The 20,161-nt window shown below is 35.0% G+C and overlaps 1 long non-coding RNA gene across 1 annotated transcript; it reads right to left on the bottom strand.

The window, feature by feature from the left end:
* Window positions 1-6,119: 6,119 nt before the first annotated feature.
* Window positions 6,120-7,383, bottom strand: LOC116202516. The gene is made up of 2 exons (XR_004156081.1): window positions 6,821-7,383; window positions 6,120-6,654 (listed from the first exon to the last, which is right to left on the bottom strand). It is a non-coding gene; the product is annotated as an uncharacterized LOC116202516 (long non-coding RNA).
* Between the last annotated feature and the right edge of the window lie 12,778 nt (window positions 7,384-20,161).

Below are 20,161 nucleotides of genomic sequence, written 5' to 3'. Positions count from 1 at the left end.
ATTGAAGTCTATTGCTTGCCCTTTTGACTTTTTGGAGCCAGTTCATCAGCACCTTTATCTTTCCATGTGCATTCTTCTCTATGACCCTACAAGACCTGAGTTACTTGACTAACCTCCTAATCATAAAAGGGCCTATTGAGCCTTCCAGTGGGGATAAGTTTAAGGGAGCTGACGATGTCATACTAGAATATCTAGAATCCCCAGCCAAAAGTACTCTTCTCGCATTCCTGGAACAAGAATTGAAGCAAGACGACTCCCAGTCAACTGTCTATGAACACATATCCTTCCCGTACTTCATGATGTCTAACTTTCTCCGCCTCCCTACAAGCGGCCAAATAGTGAAGAAAGTATTGTACATCATTTAGAAACTCGCACCTGGATAGATGGTGGCTCTAACCCCTTATGCCCTCGCCCTTCTCTATAGAGGTTGCCCAAATGTGGCTGAAACTAGGGGTGATCGGTTCCGGGTACCATGTTTTCTTCACGATACCCGAACCCCATCCCGTAAGGGACTGGTTCCAAGATTTTGGAATCAGTACCATGTCAAATCTTGGAACTAGAACCTGCCACAGGTTTCGAGTACCTGGTAGAACTTGTAAATTTTTTTATTCCAGTACTTAATGCTTTCTGCAAGCGCTCTCTCTCTCTTTTCCCATCCATGGCCGCGTCTTCTCCGCCTCTTGCCCGCCTTTAAGTCCTCCTTCAAACCTCCTATTCACCCTCCTCCGACCCTCCGCCTCCTCAGCCTATTTCCCTACCTGCGTCACTACTTTCCCATCTCCTCTTCAAACATCAAACCCTAGATCGTTGATGCTGTGATTTCACTTCTGTATTCTTTTTTAATTTTCCAAGCAAAGTTTGTGATTCATAGCACAAGGGCTCCGATCAAATCCCGCTATTGTCATTCGAGGCATAGAAGGCTTCAATCGAAGAACCTGTACTGCAAAATCATAACAACCAAGCTTCGATCACATCCTTGAGGACTGCAATTTGAGGCATGGTAGACTTTGATTGAAGCCCCTATTGCCCGTCTCCGAGAATGAGAAAAGAAAAAGAATAGAAAAGGAAGAGGGGACAAGCTGGCAGTGGAGTCGAGCTGGCTTTGGCATGGTAGAGGAGTGGCCAATTAATGGCTGAAGAGATGGAAGAGAGGGGAGGTCGGGTTCATGCCGACTACGGAGGTAAGGTTACGGGGAAGCAGCAAATGCATTAGAGAAGAGAGAGTGGAGGGAATGTGGTCAATTTTGAAGAAATTTACTTTACTTTTCTTTTCTCACTGTAAAATGGAGCATCAGTCACTTTTCCTTTTCTTTTCTTTTTTTAATTAGTAACTATTAACCGGGTCCAGGTACCGGTTCCCATTTCGATTCCGATTCTGGGTACCCTATATACAGGAACCGGAACTAGAACCGATTTTCACTGGTTCTTTATTTTAATATCCGGACCCTACCCTAATGGGTAGTTTCCGCCCGATTCCGGGTATACCCGGTATTCATGCACACCTCTAGCTGAAACCCCATTTTCCAAGTCATCAGGGCTAATGTGGCTTTTGCAGCTGTGGGCCTTCATATACTTTTCATCCCTCTGGCTAGAACTTGATTTATGAACCCTGGCCCCTGCAAACCTTCCTTGTTATGGACTCTTGTTCCAGTATTTGACTAAGGTTCAAATGCCCTATGAGAAAGCTTTGAAGTACTTTTTTTTTTAAGTTTAAAGCCAAAAACCTTTGACTTTCAAGGATGTAAAAAGGCATGGGGAGGCCTTGAAGCATGTTTGGATAAGCTTCCTTCTAACCTGGAACCTATTCATTCCTCGCGTTGACTGGACAAGGCAGACACTGAAGTATATTGTCCTTAATACTACGCGAGGCAATTTGGCTTGGTACGAGGAATCTCGACTCCCCCATACTTCTCCTTTAATCAGTCTATGACTGAGAGGCCCACAGTGAGGGGAAAAGCTTTCAAGCTTGAAGAAAGAGCAATTTGACGCCATCTCCATCTTCAAAGTAATGCCCTTTCAGCTCTGGCCTAGGGTTACCGAAGCCTTTGCTACTTGGTGGAAAGCTTTTTCAAATGTTTTCTTTACCGTGAAATGGGGAACTCTAATATCTAGGCTTAGTCCTAGGACCAAATGAGCTGTAACCTCATCCACCCACCTTCATAGAGCACCCCTCGGACCAAGCCTTCAAAGTCCCAGCCCAAGTCGCAGGCCCTTGCGAAAAAGAGAAAGACACGAGAAGGAGAATTATCTTCCAAACCCCAGCCTTCAACCAAAATAGCAAAATCGGTCCCTTAGGCTAATTTAAGTCTTGTAAGCCTAAGCCTACCCTCAACTGTTTCTCTCTCAGACTTCCATTGCTATTCTAATGCTACCTTGTTTGTTGTAGTAATCCTGAGGAAAAAAAAAAGACCAGAGGGAATAAGGAGTTCTCAAGTTACAAGTAAAAGTGCTGCCTCACACACTTCTCAGAGTAACCCCTAGGTACATGTTTCTCACTTCTCAACCATTGATTCATGAATTGGAACGAAAGGTCCGATTACGACCGTCTTGGATATACAGGGTAATGATGGTGATGACGATGATGAGGACCCCACAACCCTCAGCCCAAGAGACTAGCATCGAGAGGACTGCTAGTGAGGCACCAGCCCCTAAGAACTCCTTCAACCTAAGGACTGCCAGTCATGTAACACTTAGCCATCAACCTGAACCATAGACAGAATCGGCTAACTCTAACCTATTACTTATTGAATGTATTCTACCTGTCAGACTCCGATAGCCTCTTCCTTTGCTGGAATATCATGCGACGTCTTGGAGGAGCTTAAACTGCTGTTGTAGGTCTCTACGACCACGTCCAAGACCGGCCAGACCCTTGATCTCTCAACTCCTGTCCTTCCTTATTAACTATGCTTCAAATGAGCAATGAAATAAAGAAAAAAAATGGTAATGCCCTTCTTAATACGTCATTGCCTTCTTGTAGATTACTCTAGCTTGCAATTTCCTTGGATGCAAAGATTTTCCCACACTTTTCGTTTTTAAGGCCACCAATCCCTAGATGCGGCAGCCCTAAGCTGGATGTCGCCGCTTCTCTCTGGCGGGCCGGCCTGAAGACGTCCTTTGCGGGCGTCTCCTCTTTCCTTGGGTCTTTACAAGCCTGAGCCCATCAAACCTCTCATCCGGATCGTCCTTATCACGTATCCGAGCCAACTCATGTCAATACAAAGCTCAATTGGTCCTAAATCTTAGTTAATTTTCTCCAATTCCCATGATTAACGCGGCATGCGGAAATCTAGTGTAAACATGTTATTCCTTGTATTGTATGTTAGAATGGCCATGTCCATTGGCCAGACCTGTGGACGTGATGAATATGTCGATTTCAATAGTAAGCTGCGTCCGCGGCCCAAAATTAAAGGAAATAGATGGTTGGGTCGAGCCTGGGTTGTACTTATCTATCCAAGCCCGATCCTTATCACATCGGGCCTAAAATTCCATTTGGTACATCGGAATGCAATAGAAATTAATGTAATAGATTTTTGTATAGTAAATGTAATTATTTTGAGATAAAAATAGTCATTTTTAAATTGAAATAGAGAATATGAATGATTAAATTTAATTAGATGAACATATTTTTCATAATATCATTCGATATATCATATGTTTAGATATATAAAATTAAAAGTATGATATGTGTAAAACTTAGTAGAATGATGGAAAGAACATTCCTTTAGTTTTTTTAAGGAATGATCATTTTATCATGTTGTAAAGAAATTTCTCTCCACGTGAAATGCTCTTTCTAACTTATATAAGTGCCTGTATATAAAGAAATGGAGAGAAAGTGAATTTCCACCCCATTTCGGCCGCAAACGGGACATAAATCTTTTAAGCCAGCTCGCCTAGACAAAACTAGATTCCATGGCCGGCCCATCAAAATTAAGAAGCGGCAGCCCGCTCCATGGACGTGTCTAGTGTTGGAATCTTGACATAACAATTGTCATGAGAAGTTGTTTTCAATGCTAATATTTATTTATTCATGATTTTATTCTACGATAAAGTATAGTAATTTCGCTTAAATTAAAAGAATATATAAATTATGAGAAGTTAGAGACCTCATCGTCATCTATCTACGGTTCCTGAACTAAGAAGTTGGATTGACAAAATAGTGAAAAAAAGGGAAAAGATACACGCCCTTGTCCTTTCATGAATGTGGGAAATTCGGGCCTAATAGAATTTAGATCCGTCCATATGAACGGAGGCCGACTCAGATATTTAAGGATTATCTGATTTCTGTCATATCATAGGTGGTTATCTATAAGATATTATGTTCGTCCCAATAACTGGAGCTATAATCACATTATAAATAAAGTAACTACTGATAGATTAATAGATGATGGACCTGAACAAATTGATGGCTCCCATTCAAGTGTGAGGGTCGGGAAGTTCATGTGTTGTGGACAGTGCCATTGTTTGCTCGATCATGTAGCAAAGATTCATTGCCAGTTATTTTCTGCCTGTCTTCTTTTGTCTAACCGGTGGTCGTGGTCGATCAAGGAACACACAACGATTGCCAGTCCAGGGAGATTAGGTTGGTTCGTGACTCGAGGCTCACAGCACATGATCCATTAACGTAGATATTCTAGGGATCATTAACCCCGTGAAGTTAGTGGTTTCAATTATTGCTTCTGCATTTGATTTCCTATATCAGAATAAAAATCGGTCTACATGCGAGTCGCATACGGGTTCCGGACTAGAGAAAAATATAATGGGGCGAACCTTAGAGATCATCTCTCAAAGCTTTGAGCCCGTGCGTTAGTCCAAGAGAGGAAGACTGATGTAATATGGGAGATCTTGCACTTGGGAGGTAGTACTTGCCATGCCTGGGTAACATCGCAACCGAATCATCATAGAAGTCAGGTAGTCGTGATATTTTGCAACGCACATTAAGTTATTCTAATCAAATATAATTAACATACAGGTTCACCCAAAATTAATATAAAGGTTCTGTAAATAGAGACAGAATTTTTTGTTAAATCAATTATTATCAATTCATAGAAAAAGCAATGCCTATGTAACTAGTCGATTACGAAATCTTTATCTATTGATACAGTCCTCATGCTTTTTCTCTCTGCACTTCGAGAATTTTCCACATTAAATCTTGATATATTCTACTGTATTTTTATTTGTGTTCCTATTTAATTTATTTGTTATGTCAATATTGTTATTTGCAAGTTAACGAGAAATATCTCCCGCCTTACATCATGAGTCCCACATCTTGCTTTCAAAGACCCGTTTTAGTTTCTTTAATAGATAGATTGATAGATAGATTGATACAGGTGCGCCAAGTATGTCAAATTTAATTTGAATTTTCCTCCGAACAGGACTCAAACCGGAAAATAAAGAGTGCGTGAAATATGGAACTTGAAGAGAATTCAAGTAAGGAATTCGAGAACTATTCAATCCAAGAATGACGTGCGTGTGGCCCGAACAATCTCAATTATTCCGGTTATGTCACCATCTCCCGCCCAATTATTGGTTCAAAGTCCTAACAGTCCAATGATTGGTAAATAAATTTTTTTATTCGAATGGGTAATTAGAAAAGGGCAAAAAGAAGAAAAGAAAAATAAAAAAAAGTACGCCCGCTAATACAAATTTGACTACGAGAGCGACTTTCTTTATGATCTTTTAAATTTTAGAATTAAAAAGAAATGAAGGAAAGGAACGCTTGATGATTGACAATGACAAGAAAGTGCTTCCATGATCCACCACCTGTCCCGACCCTAATTCCCGAGAAATATCTGAAATTTTTTTTTCTTTCTCTTTTCACCTTTTCCTTTATTTTTCAATAGAAAATAAATAACCTTCCTAAAATTTATATCCTGTGAAATTTATTTTCCTCGATAGCTTATTTTCCTTGAAACAAACAAAGCCGTATTATGTTCCTTATTCTTTTTTTTTTTCGGTTACAAGGGAGGCCATGAGCCCTAATTTATTAAAATAGAAATTCATAAATATCTAATAAAAGGATACAGCTAATCCAACTAGGTATCGAATCTGGGACCTCTTGATCAGTTCACGATGACAAATAACGAGTGCCATTGTCAGCATGTTTCTAGCTTGTTATTTGCTTTATGAGAATGCAAATTAGTTTTAAGATTATATCAACAAGTTGTTTGCCAATTACAATACAGACAAATATAAATTACACACGAATAGAATTGACAACCCAAATAATTATGCCGACAATAACTACATAATAATTTACGAATCCTATGGTTACAAGACCCAACAAAGCCAAATGCATGTGAATCGAATTCACATTTGTCAGCAAGTTCCTCCAATTTAATTATGCAAAAAATAAATAGAACAAAACCAACCAGCTCATCATCTTCTTCTTTTTCTTCACAAGGCGTTCGTTCACTTCATCAGCAGTCAATAAAACACAAGACAAGATAACTAACGAAAAAGGCGTGTGAAATGGTGCTACTTGGTTCACCTTGTGAGTTACTTCTTTATTCAATTTTTGAGTCGAAATAATCCTAGGGGAATGTCCTCCCCAGCGGAGTGATAACTCCGAATGAATTTCTTCCCGTCAGTTTTCATGTACCCAAACACGAGGTAGAGCATAATCTTCCCTTCTTTGTTCTGTCCTTGACCATCAGTCTATGATGCGCAACAACAACAAGTGGGTTTGAGGCAACGAAAATTCCAATCGAAAGAGACTGTAAGTAAATCGACAACCTTATTGCTTCAAAAATCTGATCATTTGGTAAGCAATTACAAATCTTGGAACCTTAAAACCCTAGATTGTTAAAAGTTGTCAATTTACCTCTTGAAACTGAAACAAGAAACCCCTACGTGAAATAGCAAGAGGCAGCCTGAACAATCAGAAACTTTACCCGAGAAATCTTAGTTTGTGAAGGATCACAACAAAGAAACTGGACAAGATCGAACTCACAAGCCGATTTACAGATCAAATCAACAAAGAGAGAGGTATCGGGGGAGTGACCTAACGATGTGGGAATCTCAAGAGAGCATACGGAGGATGGAGATCTCACGGAAACGGGAGGGGAGCCATCTGCATGGTTGCGCAGCTGAGGAGCTCGAGAGAGCGATCAATTGTGAAGGGAAGAGCGCAATTTTATCTCGAGAATGGAAAGTGGCTCGGACAGTAGCGACCATTTTTGAATCGAAAGTATACCTCATGTTTTTGTTGAGAGGAAAGAAGGAACATCATTTTTGTTGGCAAAGAGATGAGAGGAAAGGAAAGATAACCACCATTATCACTTTCGGTTTATGGCTACTGGAAATAGAGAGAAAGAGTAAAATGAGAAGGATGTGAGAATTTTAAATTTGAATCGAAAATTTTGAAATTTGAAAACTTTCAAAGTACTCATTTGCCTACTCTCTTATGAAAAGGTCAGCAAGGGGGTACCTTGGGCGACTCTTAGAAGGGTCGCTCAAGGTACTTCTTTGGTCATCCAACTTCAGTTCCTTTTTTCTTTTTTTTTTTCCTCAACTTGTACTGACAGCATGTTATTAACTAGCTATTAGTATCAAAACAACCCATATGGAATATAATAGCCTTATAACGACCTTTAAAAAGGGTTGCCACTTGTATATCTAAAGCGACATATTTAATAGGGTCGGTAAAGGGCATGCTTTGGCGACAATTTTTAAAAGGGTCGAGATAGTACTATGGTTTGGTCGAACCTTCTGTTGACCTTTAGGTTGAAGGTAAGCAAAAGTTTGACCTTAGACGACTCCTCTTTTTGAGATCGGGATAGAGAGACCTTCCGCGACCTATTCCTAGTGACCTTATACAAAGGGTCGCAAAATCTAGCCTGGGCCGACCCTTTGAAAAAGGGTCGGCATAGGGATGGCTATGACGACTATTTTCCCCAACATTGCAAGAGGGGTCGGCCAAAGTACGGCTTGAGGCGACCCTTTCTGATGGATCGAGACAAATTGGTAGCCTTAGATCCCTTCTATTGTATTGACCGTTCTCTTTCCCACTTTTTTTGCTTAGGAAGGAAATTTCTTCAATTTTGTTTTTTTTTTATGGGTTTGGATAGAAATTATATGATATATCTTCCCTAAAAATTATACTTACAAAGTTCTCATGAATAACCTACAAGTTCACATGTCAATTATAATCTAGCCACACGCTTCTTCTTTTTTTTTTTTTATGACCCATTTTTCCTAGATGTGCATATTGATTTTTAATTGGCACCCATATAATATCAAATTTAAAAGTCATAAAAAGGAAGAGAGATTAAGACGAATAGATAGAAATTAAATATGAAAAGACCTAGAGTCGATCGAAGTGAGTCGAAATTTATTTTCTTGTGAATCTTCCATTTTCCTCGTCTCTCATCCATTATCAAATGATTTCTAATTGATGAAATTAATGTAGCATGAGTAAAATAATTCACAACGAGAAAGATTTTGGCCTTGTATGTTTGTGTTAACTTTGTGTACTTATAACTTTTTTTCCTAGGTCTGCATATTGGATTATTTAAGCGGCATTGGTTGCGAAAAAATCAGAGAGATGCATGCAAGTGTACGTTTTGCTTCAAGCAATTATGAGAATAAGAGTATCATCCACAAAAAACTGATTTGGACCCCTCCAAGTACCAAAACCATCACAATTAGCTTTTATCATGACAATCAATTTTTAAGAGTGAATTAAAATAAAATCGCAAACTAAACAAGAGTATGAAATAAACACGATTAGAAATCAATGAGGATGAAAGTAGGACTATCAATTTCCTCTAGTACTTTATATAGACTCGATCAATGTCTCTCTATGCTATCTAATTCCTAAATTACTCGCTAAGGGTTTTATAATCTTCTTATGCCTCTTCCGAGTTTCATATAAACTTATTCCCTCTATCAAATTAACCTCACTATTCCTAGACAATTAATAAGCAGGAACCTATTAATAATCAACCCTATTTGGTTATCTAAGGCATTCGAGTATATTCATATCCTTCACATGAATTAGTCGGTTTTTCAATTCAAACTAAACTTGGCGTATCTTGTCCATCGCTTAATATAGAATTCCTTTCTCAAGTTCATCTAAATTTTCGAATCTTTTCAATTGGTGATAAAGCAATTGACAACATTAAGATCAAGACAAGTTAAAGCAATTCAATTGAAATCAATAATCATAGATAAAGAGAATTCGCAAATCTATATAAAAATACTAAATTCCATTGAAGCCCTAGAAAAATGGGTTTACCTCGTGATGGCAAGAGTCAACATCCCAACATAAAAAAGAGACATCATCATAGTCTCAAGAATAGAATGAAAAATGAGAAAGAAAGACGTAGCTAGTCTTCCAACTAGCGCCACCATTGTTGCAATCTTGATCTCCTCCTCAAACTTGGTTTCTAAGGTCAAGTTCTCTCCTATATGAATGTTCTCAATGTTCAGCCTCTTCAATCCCCTAAAACAGACGTGAAAGACCATCGAAAAATCCCAAAAATCTCTCCCAAGCAATAAGATCTAGTTTCCGACTCAAACTTGAAAGTTTATATCCTGAAAATCAAGACATATCTTCTTACATCTTATCACTAATAAGTCTGAATATCTATCTAATAATTTTCCCCTCTAAACATGCTTGGGACCCATGCTAAATCTCAGAAAAGATAGAAGCTGATCGAGTGAACTGATCACAGACGGTCACGACCTCCAAATCTCGCAGCTGCGACCGTGTCTTCTCTGTAAAACTACACTGCACCTCAAACTTCTTTAGGTCGCATCTTCCTCGTCTAAGCTTCAAATCACAAACTGCTTGAACCATCACGATTCCAACTCGATAAGTTTTCCAACCATAAGCAATTTGCACCAAAGTCATCAAGTTTAACCTATCCAAAAATACTGAGAACTTAGAGGCTGCAAATATGGATCTATGAACTAACTCGAAAAACGCATGAAAACAAATCAAAATCTACTTAAGCCTCTAAAATCTTACCAAAATGCAAATAAATGAAAATTAAACTAAAATTACTAAAACTAACCTAAACTCGGGAAATAAATTCCAAATAAACTCATAAAATGTACCGAATAATTCTATTTTCATAGAGTTAACACACCCCAAAACCTTAAGATTTGCTAGTCTTCAAGCAAAAATATATAAGAAAAACAAATCAAAATAAAAGCAAACAACAAAGACTTCAATCAAGACCAAAATCAATCAAATGTGAATGATCCCCTTAAAGTTCTCAAGAGTGACTACACCGGACTTAATGAGCTCATTCCTTTCATTGTATCTCATGATTGATAAGCAATGCATTACAATATAAACTTGTTGTGATAAAATCAAGAAATGCAAGCAAGTGTACGCTTCGTTTCAAGTAATATATGAGAGTAAGAGTATTGTCCCCACAGAGATTGACATTGACCCCACTAAGTACTAGAAAAGCCAACAGAATTAGTTTTTATCCAGACAAACAATTTCGAAGAATGAATTAAAATAAAATGGCAAAGTAAACTAGAGCAAAAAATAAACACGATAAAAAATCAATGAGGACTAATCTAGGACTATCAATTTCCCAGATTACCTTATATAAACTCGATCACTCTCTCTATGCTATTAAATTATTGAATTACTTATCAAGGTTTCTATAATCTTCCTACGCCTCTTCCATGTGCTATAGAAATGTATTTCCTATATCGAATTAATCACTCTATTCCTAGGCAATTAATAAGCGAAAATCTATTAATTACCAATCCTAATTGGCCACCTAAGGTAATCGGGTATATTTCTATCCCTCACATGGATTAGTCGGTTTTCCAACTCAAACTAAACTAGGCTATCTTATCCATGGTTAATCTAGAATTCCTTTCCCAAGTTCATCTAAATTTCCAAATCTAATCAATAGGTGATCAAGCAATTGACGACATTAAGATCAGGACAAGATAAGTAATTCAATTGAAATCAACAATTGTAGAGAAGAGTTTGCAAATCTATATAAAAATACAAGATTCCATTGAAACCCTAGAAAAATGAGTTTAACTCATGATTGTAAGAGTCATCATTCTAACATAAGAAAGAAACATGATCAGAGTCTCAAGAATCCAAAGAAAAATGAGAAAAAAAGAGGTAGCTGGTCTTCCAACTCAAGCCATCGTCGTCGCAATCATGATCTCCTCCTCGAACTTGGTCTCCAAGGTCTTCTCTCCTATGTGACTGCTCTCAACATTGAACCTCTTGAGCCCCCTAAAACAGACCTGAAAGACCGCTGAAGAATCCTGAAAATCTCTCCCCAAGCAATAAGATCCAGTTTCCTATTCAAACTTTTATGAATCTTCATAAATCTATAGAATATGATCACTAAAAAGTCTGAATATCTATCTAAAAATTTCCCTGTGTAAATATGCTTGGGATCCTCGCTAAATCTTGGCAAGGGTAGAAGTCGGTTGAGTGAACTGATCTCATACGGTAACGATCTCCCAATCTTGCGGCTGCGACCATGTCTCCTTTGTAAAACTACATCACACCTCTAACTTCTTTGGGTCGTATCTTCCTCGTCCAAACTCCAAATCACGAACCGATTAAACCATCGCAATCCCAACTTGATATCTTTCTAGCCATAAGCAACTTGCACCAAAGTCATCAAGTTTAATCTGTCCAAAAAAACCGAGAACTTAGAGGCTGCAAACATCGATCTATGATATTACTTGGAAAACCCTAAAAACAAACAAAAATCTACTTTTTTTTAGGTAAATTAGGGGGCAGAGCCCGAATATAAAAAACTCAAATAGAAACGAAACGGAGTAAGACGGCCCTAGCAATATCGCCTAACAGCAGTGAGAGCATATCGTTAGGAGCTGAATGAAGAACATGCGTCCCCAAGGGAAGATCAATCGTCCTCTTCGACAACCAATCCGTGCAAGTATTAACAAAAATCTAAGAAAAGTGCAAATATGAAAATTAAATTAAAACCTTACTGAAACTATTCTAAACTCAAGAAACTAACTCTAAATAAACCCGTAAAATGTATCGAATAACTCTATTTTTATAGAGTTAATGAGACTCATATAATATCAAATTTAAAATTCACGAAAAGGAAATTGAAAGCAGGAGAGAAAAAAAGAAGAGAGATTAGAAGGACAAATAGATAGAAATAAAATACGAAAAGACCTCGAAGCAATGGAAGTGAGTCGAAAGTTATTTGCTTGTGAATCTACCACATTCCCCATATCTCATCCATTATTAAATGATTTCTATTTAATGAAATTAATGTAGCATGAGTAATATGAGAATTACACCCCGAGAAAGATTTAGGCTTTGTATGTTAACTTTGTGTACATCATGAATATGGGGTTCAATCCACCCAATCCCCATTTTATGATTTTTCCCCTCCCAGTAGGTTTTGCAGGTAAATTTTTCTGAAAGTTAATTGGAATATATAAGATGCGACATATATATTTTTTGTTTTTTTTACGATGTCTCTTTATAAATAGAAAACCAGTATATAATTTTATCTTTTTTGATATTAAGTTTATCTAAAGTTAACTAAGCACTAAAAAAATCTACAAGGAATAAATGTTTCGTACGTTTTTAAAGAGAGAACAATTTTGAAGTTTTTATTAAAAGAGATTAAATCAAAGAGGTGTATTTGCACCTCATCATTTTATCATCGAGTACCACATCAAGGCCTTTTCCTCTGTTATGTAAACGGGCTTCATTTCCCTCATATATTCGCAATTCACATTATTTTTCTTCTTCTTTTTTTTGAAAAAGTTAAAAATGTTTATTCTTTTTGTAAATAAAGAAACACTTACATTCTCAAATATTAATTTACTACAATATGCACATTCGTAAGAACTCATTGATTATAAATGGAGCTTATAATACGAAAAAAAAAGAATTATATAATAAGAGAAAAATTTTATGCTTCATGGCTATTAAATTTTATTCAAGAAATACATTATTTATCATTTTTTTGTGGCAAAGAGAAATCATTAAATTTTTTAAATTACTAATTTGAATCTTTTGGTAATTTATGATTAATTTTAGTTGACCGATTAGGCATTGTATTATTGGATATAATTATTTCGACATTGACTTTAAACGTTGCAAAATATATCATAGAAACAAAATTTAGAATTTTTTTATTATAATCCAAATTATCTTACAATTATTAGTGTTTTAGTATTTTCTAAACCATAAAAAAGAACGAGCCCGCAACGAAGTGCGGGGCTTTTTATTAGTCTCTGAAGCAGTAACGTAAAATTAAGAGTAAACAAAGGAAAATTGAATTAAACAAATTATATATATTGTGAACGCATACAAAATATAAAAAGACGACAAATAAATAGCTTTACCTGGAGTCAGAAATTCCCAATAGTAAATTGGAGAGTGCGATACAATTGCTTCAATATATCTTATCTATTGTTTTCAAATCAGTATGACATTGGGGGCGTATGGAAAACTTATCTATTGTTTGCAAGGAATATAGTGATAAGAATTTATCTATAAAAGATGCGGAGCGCCGGACGTCATATTTTTTGACCTTGAACAAGAGGTACGGGGTAGAAGCCCAAGTGTACTGCCACCTGTTTTGAAAGGACGCAGGTGTGAGCTACTTCTTCAGTAGGCAGGAAGGAGAAGATGTGATGAATGACCTCAATAGACAATGAGCTCAAGCAATCAGCCATTTTTTGGCTCTGAAGTCCTAACCCTGAAAAAATAGAAAGGCAGAGAAATATATATATATATATATATATATATAGAAGACTCATGTCTGTGTTATGCACGGCATTTCTTAATTAGTTTTTTCTTGCGAGATATATATATACACGCACGTATATTTATGCTACGTACAGCGTTTAGTGACTTGTTTTTTCTTGACCTTTTATTATACCTTAATTTATATACAGTTATAAAAGTCATAACTCCTCGGGTGATGCCACGTAGGAGAAAGTTAACCCCTTGTGAATGATCTTTTGATTGACCATCAATAAAATCGACAAATGGCAGAAATATATGGTGCACATCATTAGAGAAGTCCTAAAGTCCACATCTTCAATTTATTATATTGTGGAAGTCTAAATATTTGCCATTAATTTTATAAACAGTAAGAATTTATTTGTCATTATTCATATTAGTTATGGAATATAAAACTCACCATTTTTATTATATTACGTAATAAATTCTCCACCTTTGTATAGAATTTTTTTAGGAAGATGCAAGTTTTTTGTTCGCATTTTATAAGTACATATATGTGTAGAATGGCATTGATAATGTAGTTGAAAGAAGTGGAAAACATTTGTTTCCGTCATTTCTCTGTTTTTTTTCCTGTGTCATTCTCGGCATTTTTATCTGTCTATTCGTGATTTTAATTTTATGTGTTTTACATTTATGGATTTAAATCATATTAAAAAAAAATTGTCGATACCAATACTTCTTACTAGCACATACGCTCAGGCCTGTTGTCTAGTCAATTTCATTTATAAATGTGAGAAACAAGCTTATCTAGAAGTAACAGTAATAATATTCTTATAAGATTTCGTTCTTTCTTTCTTTCTTTCTTTTATAAGTAACAATATTCTTACATTCTGAGGTTTTTATCTAATATTATTTTCGATGTAAGAGAGATAACCAATATTCAACACTTGGAAGCAAAGACCTCTGAATATGTCTATCTGTGAAAATGCCCCTAAATTGTGTACGTTGATGCAATTAGAAATCTACCACATGTGTCTAATTCATTTGAAATATCGATCAAATAATCAAATAAGGTGTACATACACCTTGCCTAGAAATCAAGAAATCACATTTTCGACACTTTTTGTGAGACTACCAGTGCCTCTTAATTAAAGTTATTAGGATTTTTATTTCATTACATAGTCTCGTGAGTTTTTCTTGTAATTGAAAAAGAAAAAAAAAGAAACAACTCAAATAATGAAACTCATAAATATTTTCATCGATGCTTAAGAAATAAATTTTAAGGTTTTTCTCATCTTGAAGTTTGATAAAATAATATGGCATGGAAGGAAATGCTTGGCACTCAAGGAGCAAATCCTCCATCCTCATGACTGTCTAGATATCCAGTTCCCTTGACCAAAAGATTATACGTGTACTCTTCAAAAATCAATGGCGTATATTTTCCTTAAACTTATACGGACACACACGAGACGCTGTTGGGATGCATCATTCTCTCCTTTTCCCACGAAATAACAAATTAAAAATGTTAAAAATAAAAATAGAATATAATTAGTAAAAAATAGAAACTAAGTAAATAAATAAACAGTAACGTAATATGGGTAAAAGATATAAATTCGATGAGAATTAAAAAATTTGAAATGCAATTTGAAAAACAAAAATAAATACCGAAACAAAAAATTAAAAAATATTATAAAACTTTGAAAAGTTATAACTACTCGAGAAAATGTTAAAAATTCAAAATAAATTTACAACATAAACTGCAAGTTTCAGGAAAAAAAACCCAAAAAAATACAAGAATAACCAAAGGAAAAAATAACATAAAATTAAGAAAATATAAAAATTAAAAATTAAAAGGAGAATTTAAAAAATAAAAACGCAAGTCAAAATTGAGATAGAAGGTCGAAATGAAAACAATAAAAATTCAAACATATTGCAACATTTTAATTTTGTTACTTTTATGAACTTTTTATGGCTTTTCTAAATAAGTGTTTAATTTGTTATTTTGTGGAGAAAAGTAAAAAAAGGTATTTTTATGAATTCTTTTGTCAATTTTCTGATTGGCCTTTAATCTTTAATTTTTTTTCTTTTTTTATGAAATTTTATATTAGTATTATGTTATTTTCTCAAATTTTTTTAGATTTTAATTTGTAATTTTGTGGTTTTTAAATATGTTATTTTGTGGAGAAAAGAAAAAAAAGGACAGAATGACAAATCTCATACATGTGTCCGAATAAATTTAAGGAAAATATATATAATTAATCTTTTAAAAGGACACGTGTCATTTTCTGTCAAAGACACAAGAGATGGGGATAGAGGATTTGTGTCTTGACTATCAAAATGGAAAAGTGGGCAAAGGAATTTACTTCTTCCATTTCTATATCTAATTTTGGATTTATGATTTTTTACCTCTTGAAAGGTATTCAATAATCCTGAACTAGAAGTAAATTATGAAGACTAGTGGTAATGTTAATGCACGGAAACTCAAAAAATGGGACGTGAATCACAAGATGAGAAGGCTTGATCATAAGAAATAAGGATTGGAAGGGATTTCTTTCTTCTAAGATAGGCTCGAAAGAACCACTATTAGGATCATTGTTATCAGAACCGGACCGGACCGGCCGGTTCGACCGGTCGGACCGGGAACCGGCACCAAGTCCGGTCCGGTTCGCCTAAAAACCGAAATGGCAGCTTTGAACCGCCGGACCATTGAACCGGCCGGTTTTAAGCAAAATTTCATTAAACCGGCCGGTTCTATGGGTTTTTATGGGTTTCCTATTTAATGTAAAAATTGGTTGGTTGTGTAAGGATTTGAACTCATGACCTCTTGCTTTTCATATTAGCATACTACCAACCAAGCCACCATCACTTTTTTGTTCTTTTAACTCTACTTTTAAGTACTTATTAAAATAAAATATTTATTTTGAAGTAAGAAATATTAAATATAGATACTTTCTTATACTATTGTTATATTTCTTTAAAATCATCATACTTTTATCTTAATTATCATAATTTTTTTAATAATATGAATATTTATTTTATTTTAAATAAACGAGCGGTCCGACCCATCGAACCCCCGGTTGGACCCATAAACCCATGACCCCGTACCCCTTCCGGTTCATCATCCGGTCCGGTTCTGATAACACTGATTAGGATAGTTCGACCACACCATTACGGACTAAATAGAGGGAGAGAGGAGCCACAAGTTGGGATAATGCTTTGCTAGCCACGGCCATTCATGTCCAATCATCTCCATTGACATACCAAAAATATAATTCGATGGTAGCTATTTAAAAGATAAAATAATCGAAAAAATTATAGATACAAAATCTTTAAATGTCGTTTCAATTGTAGTCCGACACGTCTTTAATTAAATAAGACTTATCATAATCTTCAATTATAGAATCCGACACTTGCGAAAGCAAATTCTTCCTATACAATAAAGAAAAAAAAAGCTTAAAATACTTAACATTATCAAGAACAAGGAAAATAATAAAATTGTCCCACACGCCATATTTTGGCAAGACCTCGATTGATGCGCCTGCTTCGTTGGAGGATCTTTTGACTTCTTTCTGGCCGGCTGGCGACCTTTTATCTTCGAAATAAAGAACCCAAACTTATTCCACAATTATTGAGATTAATTTTTATTAGAACAAAGTAAATGGATGGATCAAATGGCAGAGCTATAAAAGAGGTCAGGTCATTTGTCAAATTACGTTCATCCCCTTTGTTTTTAAACTTTTAATCGGAAAGTTCTTTCCCAGAATCGAGATTGGTCTTGGTATAGTATGAAATTGTTCTGATTGAGACAACGATAGTTCGGGACAAACCATTAACAATAACCTATGTCTCCGCTCCCAAATGATTCATCCGAGCTAGAAATTCCATTTTTAATATCATTTTATGCAAAATTAAAAGGTAATCAAATTATTATATTGTTGTCTTCATATAAAGTAATCCAAATAAATAAGGGCATTCAATGTAAAATGATATTTTGCTTTTTCCCACCAATCTATTTTGCATCCCAAACCCGATATTCATTTCCCGAAGGTCTAATATGCCTGCGGAACGCGACCGCTAAATAAAGTAGAGCTATTATTCTGAAAATAAATATTCCTGTAAGGTTATCTTTTTTGCACATCACTCTAATGTTCCTACCAAATGCAACAATTGACATTACCTTATATGGTCCTTGAAGTCAAGGATGTTATCTTTTGCAATGTTGAACCCCGATAATCTTGGTTATTGACCACCTAATATGCATAACTTAATATTTACTCCACATGGTAATTTTATGAAGAAACATTGAAATTTTAAATGATATAAAATTTAAAATTACTATAGCTTTATTAAATATCTATATGTTTTTATTTGTAATGTAATGTTCATTAATATATTTCAATATCTCTTAATAAACTTGGGAGCTATATCATACTAGCATGATGATAAATATCATGTTGCTCTCTACCAAAAATAAGTAGATTTTGGAAGTTATATAATAAAAGTGCAATTTAAAAAAAAGAAAAAATGAAACAAGTCTTGGAGCATTTGATTGATGTATATTGTGCTTTGGACAAAACTGAGGATATAGTGAATAAATTATTGAAGATTTTTGACATGTCAAATTTTAACATTTATTTAAATAGTTTGAATTTAAGTTAATTGCACGTACATAATTTGCATTTCAAAGAGCTATTTTATTTTATTAGTTTAGTAAATTCGAAATCTCGTTCTACATTCTTGTTATGATTAGTAGAGTAAAAATAAAACAAAAAAGAATTCAATTACTATAATCTCAATATTTGTATTATCACAACATTTAAAAAGAAAGAAAATACATTTATTATCGGAAAAAGGAAGAACATACATCTTAAAAATTAACAAATAATAATAAGGATCGTGAATTAATATTAATATTATATTTCAGGATTAAGTTGTGAAAATACCATAATAGATTATAAAATAAATATGAAAATTTAGGGGCTAAAGAGCGAAAAATTATTACCAAGTCAAAGGGGAAATGAGTCGACACCTGTCCATCCATTGAGAGCTATGTCAACTCTTCTTTAGATTATAGAATAGATAGATAGATAGGAAAGATAGATAGGTAGATAGATAGAAGAGGGAACTTATATGGTAGAAATTTAGGGTCCTATGAGAATGTACATATATGAGGGCGATGTTACAACGTTTGGTAAGCAAAACAATCACCATGGTTGTCATGTTCTTAGTCGTCAAATCTTTTTACTTAAAATATTAGTCGTACATGTGTCTTAGATTTTTCTTTTCTTTTAAAATTCATCCATCATAATTTGACTATTTATATTTTTTGCCACACATATTCTCGACGACGCTTGATCTCGCTCGTGAACGAGTCAAATCCGTTTTGATATTAAACCGAAACAAATTGCACCGGTTCAACCAAATAAAAAAATCATTTAATTACTTAAAAAAATAAAGAAACAATAAAAAAAATAATGTACAACATCGTCACTGTTACCGAGAAAAATGGATTAAACCGAATGTTAACGAGGCGAGCAATTATCATAACTGTGTTTGCGCCAATTTTATTCCATTCCATCTTTCTCAGCAAAGCGGTCGCCATAACTAAAAAATCAAGAGAATTGGCAGAAATACAATAATGTCAATTAGAACTAGGGATGATCGGTTCTGGGTACCCTGTACTTTTCACGATATTCGGATCCTACCCTGTAAGGGAACATATTTCAAGATTTTGGAATCGGACCTTACCTTGTTGAATTTTGGAACCAGAACCTACCCGGAACTTGTATTATACTACAAGTTCCGGTACCCTGTTGGAATCTATAAATTTTTTTCTTTCGCTAAATAAAACAAAAAATGTAACATACATAATTAGTAATCACGCCAAATAGAATATCAACAAAATTTAGATTAATCCACAAAAAAAAATATGTCTCATCAATCAAATGACAAAATTAAACATTCATTACGATCTCACACAATAAAGTGCATCTACTCTGATTTATTAGAGGGGACAATAATTTTACTCTTTTCTCTCTATTTTTTTAATAAATAACCGGTTCCGGGTACTCTGTAATCAAGAACTGGAACCGGAACCAGAACCGGTTTTCATCAGTTCCTGATTTTAATACCTAGAACTTATCATATTTTCAATACGAACTACCCGGACTCTACCCTAACAGGTAGTTTTCGACTGGTTCCGGGTATACTCGGTACCCATGCACACCCCTAATTAGAACAGTCGTTTATTCTACTTGAGCAAGATCTCGAATTTGAGTATTTGTGAATGTAGAAAATTTATGTTGTGAGAATTTTATCCCTTTATGAGCCGACTCGACTCGATTGAATTAGTCGAAATCCGATTAAACTTTCGAATATCAGGATTTATGCAAAAATAAATAAATAAAAATAAAAACCTTTAATTTTTCTCCTCCAAGATGAAATGAATATAACAAATACCCGAATTCAACAAGAAAGAAACCGCTGTAA

This window comes from Punica granatum, chromosome 4 (assembly GCF_007655135.1).
Source record: "Punica granatum isolate Tunisia-2019 chromosome 4, ASM765513v2, whole genome shotgun sequence".
NCBI lineage: Eukaryota > Viridiplantae > Streptophyta > Magnoliopsida > Myrtales > Lythraceae > Punica > Punica granatum.
The sequence above is the reverse complement of the archived record's forward strand: the minus strand, read 5'-3'. Positions and strand labels throughout refer to the sequence as shown.